Genomic DNA, 7,115 nt, shown 5'->3' with positions numbered 1-7,115 from the left:
AATGCGACAAAAAAAAAAAATCTCCATGAATTCATGGCTTCATGGGGTGTGTGATTGATGGAAAATAAGAAATGTTTTTGGTGAACTACTCCTTTAATAATGTAATGTAATGATGTACAGTACATGCACTTTGTCACTAGTAAACCCCCTCCGGAAATCTCATTTGTATTTGATTTCAGGAGTTGGTCTGGCAAGCTAATATAGCATCACAATCATTTTAACCACTTTAACCTTTTATACTTTGGCCATTCAAAAATCATGAAAATGTGTGCAAACTTTGTGAATATATATTTTTAAAGCGAACATTTGTAACTCAAAACTTTGCTTCTGGGGGGTCCCTGGAACAACATATTTTGAGATGGGGGTCCATGGCCAAATACATATCATTTTGGGGGTCCTTGACATGAAAAAGTTTGAGAACCACTGCTTTAAAGCTAATGCACAGAGGCTTCTCTAGTGTTGTGGCTGTTGTCAATTGTGTTTTCCACTGCAGTGTGTTTGGTCTGTTAGAAAATAGCAGATCTACAAAAAATCGTGAAAATGTGTGCAAATCTTTGAATATATATATTTTTCAAAGCGAACATTTTTTACTTTGTTACAACTTCTGGGGGTCCCTGGAACAAAATATTTTGAGATGGGGTCCACGGCCAAATGCATATTATTTTTGAGAATCACTGATATTATAGCAACATACGTTTTTTCAACAAAAACAAATTAGAATCCCCCAGAAGCAAAGATTTGAGTTACAAATGTTCGCTTTAAAAAAATATATATATTCAAAGCCCCACGATTTTCCACGATGTTTCCCCCCAAAAATAGCAGATCTACAAGCTCATAGTGCTTGTATATCTGCTATTTTTGAATAGCCAAAGAAATCTTAAAAATGACACAGACGTTCCGGTCTTAGTGGGTTGTGCTTGTGTTTCCCACTGCAGGTGAAAGCGGTCAGCGACCATTACCCTGTAGAGGTGATGCTGGTGTAAAGGCTGCACGAGCCCAATTAACTCCAACAACCAATCAGAACCCTCCACTGGCTTTGAATTGAATTTGGTCTCTTCAGTGAGGAAATGATCATCATGATACAATAACCTACCGTATACAAATAAAACATCATCACATTAACTGCACCTTTTACTGTCATTACACTGATATACAGTATATTAATGTGTGTGTGTGTGTGCGTGTGTGCTTGCGTAAAGTAACTAATTACATTTACTTACATACTGTACTTAAGTACAATTTTGAGGTATTTTTTACTTTACTTGAGTATTTCCAATTTTCAGTACTTTTACTTCTACTCCACTACATCTTAGAAGCAAATATTGTACTTTTACTCTATTTAAAAACTTGAGTTACTAGTTACTTTTCAGATATAAATTATGATATTATGAAACATACATTAACGGTTACCACTTTAGCCCTATTTTATACCTAGGCTATTTGAAAATAGACGATCGAAGAGCTTGTAGATCTGCTATTTTCAAACATTTTAGTACTTTTACTTTTGGTACATTTTGATGCCAATACTTTGTACTTTTACTGAAGTAAATTTGTAATTCTGGACTTTTACTTGTAACAGAGTACTTCTATATTGCAGTATTGGTACTTTTACTTAAGTAAAGAATTTGAGTTATTTTTCCACCACTGGCGTGTGTGCAGTAGTGGAAAGTAACTAATTACTTATCAGTCCTGTTGTATTGACATGTTGGCCTATCAATCAATCAATCAATCAATGTGATCAGACCCTCCCATCAAACTGCACGTAAAATAACATTTTGTATCGATATCCATCAATTTAACACACAGACCAATCAATCAATCAATCAATCAATCAATCAATCAATCAATCAACCAACCAGACCATAGCATAACAACAGAGACTCAGACAAACTATTTTAGTTTTACTCTATTTAATAATGTTCTAAAGAGTGTCCATCATAATATGTGTTTGTTTGTATAAAGAATGGGAGGTTTGATTGATTGAATACTTTATTAATAGTTATTAGTAGTTATTAGTTATTAGTAGTTATTAATAGTTATTATTATTAATAGTTAATAGTTATTATTATTAATAGTTAATAGTTATTATTATTAATAGTACAGATAAAGGATTAACACAAAAAGCCCTGAGGGCTGGTTTCCATTGTGGTCCTATGTGTTCAATACATAAAAATTCATGTTGTTTGTTTGTTTGTTTGTTTGTTTGTTTGTTTGTTTGCTTCAGCAGAAACTTTAAGCTGTTTGTTTTGTGTTAAATCTTCACATCAAACGCCACAAGAGTAACTAAAGTTTTCAAGTAATTGTAGTGGAGTAAAAGTAAGTACTTGAGTAAATGTACTTAGTTACTTTACACCACTGGTAAACATGAACAGTTAAATTTAACACACTGATTAAAACATAGTGATTTTGTGTATTGATGTATGAGAGTTTAACGCTTTAACGCTGAAGGATACTTTAACGGTTAGAGAGGCTGTTTAGGCCATTTTAAACGTTTCCAGAGCAGCAGCAAATATCACACATTAAGCAGCAATTCCAGCAAAACCATATTTTTCCATGATCTCCACTCCAGCTTGATAGCATGTTGTTTAGATAGATGATACCGTTCATTGTGTACCTGGTATCATATAGTTTCAAATGTACAGAAAGTTAAAAAAATAAATAAATACAAATAATTTCATACATTATGTGGGGCGGCCATAGCTGAGTGGTTAGTGAGCCCGCCTAGGGAACCAGAGGTTGCCCCAAGTTCGATTCCAGGCTATCCCAGCATATGTGCCGATGATATGAAATTTGTCCCTGAGCAAGACTCTTAACCCCAATTGCTCACAGGTTCTCATTGGAAACAAGACCGCAAGGACTTTCATGAACGACCTGTTAAAAGGAATTATCCTTACATACAAAAAAAGTCAATTTATTTAATAAACCTTCAAGTATTAGTTAAAATAGCATATCTACAAGCTCACAAGGTGTCGACCCGCAACATGTTGTGAGCTTGTAGATCGGCTATTTTCACAATTAAATAGGGCCACGTGGTTAATTCATAATGTTTAGACCTATTTGTGTACGTTTGGGTTGCCGGGGGAGACGAACATCAAATGTATCTTTTAGGTTTCACGCCGAAACAGTTTAGGAAGCAATGACAGTGTGTGTGTAAAATAGTGTGTAACCATTTGTAACAGTGTTAATGCCAAACAAAGTAACCCTTTGTTCGGCAACCCTGCCGCTGTGTGTGTGTGTGTGTGTGTGTGTGTGTGTGTGTGTGTGTGTGTGTGTGTGTGTGTGTGTGTGTGTTAACGGTAAATTAAATGGCTTGCCCTGAATAAAGTGTTGACAACTTTGCATCAACAAGCTAGTTATATGAAGGTGGGTCTGGCAAAATCACTGCTTTGCACTGAATGTAAAAAATGTTCACTGTTTTCACCACAAGATGGCAGCGTTGTACTGGCGTGCACATTCTCTACCTGAAGGCCTGAATTAAAACGAATTCAAATAATGAATTGCCAGTTTGCCATAGGGTTCATCCTGGAAAGCCTGTCAATGCCAGTGGTTCAGAAGAGTGTGTATTATTATCACAAGACCTTTAGGTCCCCTCAAGCCCTATTTCATAGTCTGTCTATTTGAAACATTTGCAAGCTTATCTTTAACATTTTGGAACAATTTTGAATAATTCTTTAAATTATGTTGATCGTTATATTTAGATCTTATCACACTACATGTCTTTGGGCCTTTAAACGGTACAGTTCTATCCCACTGATCTATCATCAGCAAATAACCTTTGTGGGAAAAAAAAACTATCTGTGGGAGAAGACCTGTACAGTAAACATCGCAATGTATCAATCTCCTTGAAAGAGCACTGATTATTTCAACACCCATATAGAAGAATCCTTCTAGAGAGGCAAGTGATCCATAAACCTCTTTTAAAAAAAACTTTGAGCCTGGAACATGAGGTAATATATCAGGTGTGTGTGTGTGTGTGTGTGTGTGTGTGTGTGTGTGTGTGTGTGTGTGTGTGTGTGTGTGTGTGTGTGGTGTGTGTGTGTGTGTGTGTGTGTGTGTGTGTGTGTGCGTGCACGTACGTGCGTGCGTGTGTGTTACAGTACAATCCTGAGTGTTCATTTAACGCAGAGTGTTTGACTGTTTTGGGTCTAGATTTTACACTACAGTGTAAAGAGACAGAAATGTTTGTGTGCACCACAGGTTTGTGTGAGAGAGATTAAGGTTGTTTCCCAATTGGGGAAACAAGTACTCTGATTTTTGCTAACGTAAAAGCCATGACACAATGTAGAAAGAAAACTCTGTTAAAATGTTATGTGAGTTACAAAAGTGTTGGGTTTTGTTAATGTAAACATACTCATTATACAGCCCAATTTCACAAACATATTATTGGATTGGAATTAGTAATGCATTAATATGTTCACTGTTCATCACTTTAATGTTGCAGCTGCTAACTAAAGGTGAGGCTGATTTAACCTTCTTTTATTATCTTAATTTATACATTGATTATGATTTGTAATAATCTAAATCGGCAAAGAAACTTGTAACTAAAGCTGTCAAATTATTGCAGTGGAGTAAAAAGAACAGTATTTGCCTCCAGATGTAGTAGTGGAGTGTTGAAGTATAAAAAATGGAAATACTCAATAGCTCAGTAGTTAGTTTGAGCTCTTTGATCTGTTATTTTTTGCTATTTTTGGGAGAATAAATAAATAAATGATAATTATAATTTAAAAACACCAAAATAGGGATGCCCGGCTTGATGTGGTTAAGTACTTTGGAGTAATATACTTAATTACTTTCCACCACTGCTCAGGGCGTTCTCTGAGAGAGAAAAGAAATGTGCCATGCGATGCCTGTGAATCACCTCTAATGTTTTTCTCTCCCCATGTCCCCAGGCCTTTGCTATCTTCATGTCCACACACGCCAACTCTCCCCCTACCTCCCTCTCTCACTCACACACACACACACACACACACACATACACACACACACACACACACACACACACACACACACACACACACACACACACACACACACGGTGTGTGTGTGTGTGTGTGTGTGTGTGTGTGTGTGTGTGTGTGTTTGTGTTTCCAGTGTAAGCTGTTGATATTCCAGTGAAAGCCAGCCATTCCGGTGGCTTATGAAAGTGTTATACTTAATTTATGTACTCCGTCGTATGACGGTGTCGCATTCAGAAAAATAGCTGATCTACAAGCTCACAACACGTCGCACCCTGACGCTTTGTGAGCTTGTAGATTATACTAAATAATCAGAGTTGATGCAGCTGCACTGTGTGTATACTGATGGTTTTGTGGTAAGTGAAAACACAGGTGGGGAGACTAAAGAGGGGAAATACTTTACAGCTCAGTAAACACACACATTGCATTATTGCCGCTACTGTTTGTTCATTATTTCCGACCTGCATGGATGGTAAAGTGTAAATGCTGATTGATTGCTACAGTTTTATTTTCTTATTATATGTTCTTATTTTTTTTAAATCTATAAAAGAATGTTAAAACTTGCCATGATTGTTGCCTGTTTTCTGTCTGTCTGCCGGCCAAGCTAACAACCTGTCTATCATCACCTCTACCTGCCATGATGATTTCGCGTGTCTGTCCATAATGAGATGATGACATCAGGTTCTCGTTTGCATGCCTATATAATAATAATCAGCAGTAGTGTGTGCCTTAATCACTCTGCTATGTCAACAATACTTCGCCCTGTTCTGGCTTGCTCTTATGTATGGGATTGGGGCTCCGTTCTTGGAGAAAAGCCAAGCCAAATCGCAGGAAGAGATTGAACTAGAAAAATGCGCTCCTTACAGAGTGCAGATCTATACCAGGCCTGGTTGCCTATATCCAGGGCTGACAATCGTGGGGTGCAGCCGCCAGGACACGAGGAAGCTGCGAGTAAATAGAGTTCGTACAACAGATGGTGTTGTACTACAACTGTTTGAATTTGTGGTTGTGGGATGGGCAGAAAAAAATAACAAAGAATTGTAGCGCGAGTGAAGGTGAGATGTCCACGAGCCTTTGCTGCCCGTGCATAGAGTTCAGGCCAATATACGACAGCTGTCTTGCTGATGATGAGGGGGTGAGAGATCATGAACAGCTTTGGAGAAACAAGGATGGTTTTAGAGACACTTCTAAACAGACTTTTAAATGACCCTTAAATCTCTTAGTTCCCGCCTGATCTAATTTACAAGGCCTCCATCTTCTCATTCTGGAATCACAACTGATGAGCTAATATGGACCACATGATGACACACATCAGTGCAGCACACACATAAAGGTCACCAAATTCTCATCCCTTCCGCTCGACGCTTTCCCCCAGACTTTTCATTCATTCCGTAGCTGAGTAGGTAGCGAGGCCGTCTGGGAAACAGGAGTTCACCGGTTTGACCTTTAGCTACCCCAGTCTACGTGTGAAAGTGTCCCTGAGCAAGACACGTAACCACTTAGACCCTATATATTATGTACTATTAGTTAATCGGTGTCCCCCAGGGCTCTCTACTTGGTCCGCTCCTTTTTTCCTCCGGCCTCTACACCAAATGTCTTTGCCGAAAATTGCCGATCTACGAGCTCGCAACATGTTCTGAGATTGCAGATTGGCTATTTCCGCCAACTGTTCACCCCAGAATAGGGACTCTAGGTTTCAAGTGGTTGGGCCCCAACAGCTTCCTCGTGCGCTCATCTGAGCAGCCATCTGCTGGGTAAATGCAGCAGATGCGTCATCTAAATGCATCTTTCTAATTTCTCCCTCCATCCTCACCTGCCTTATATTTATTCCTCCCTCTTTTTGACCTTTTTATCTCTCCATTACCCACAGGCTCTGGGTGCCCAAATGTTTACTCCTCTTGTGGAGCTGTTCCAGAGCAGTGGTTCTCCAAGTGGGGTCCGGGGACCCACAGTGGTCCTTGAGGGGGTTCCAAGCGGTCCCCAGCAATATTAGTTAATATAGCATAAAAATCTGTTTTCATTAGTTCATTGGCTATTTTCAATAAATCCTGCCACAAAATACTTTCAGATGGGGGTCTGAGGCCAAATACATATTAATTTGGGGGTCAGTGACATGGAAAAGTTTGAGAACAACTGTTCCAGAGGGTCTGTCTCAAAAGT

Source organism: Gymnoscopelus braueri, assembly GCF_963280865.1.
Source record: "Gymnoscopelus braueri genome assembly, chromosome: 23".
In the NCBI taxonomy this organism is placed as follows: Eukaryota; Metazoa; Chordata; class Actinopteri; order Myctophiformes; family Myctophidae; genus Gymnoscopelus; species Gymnoscopelus braueri.
Note: the sequence above shows the minus strand (reverse complement) of the source record.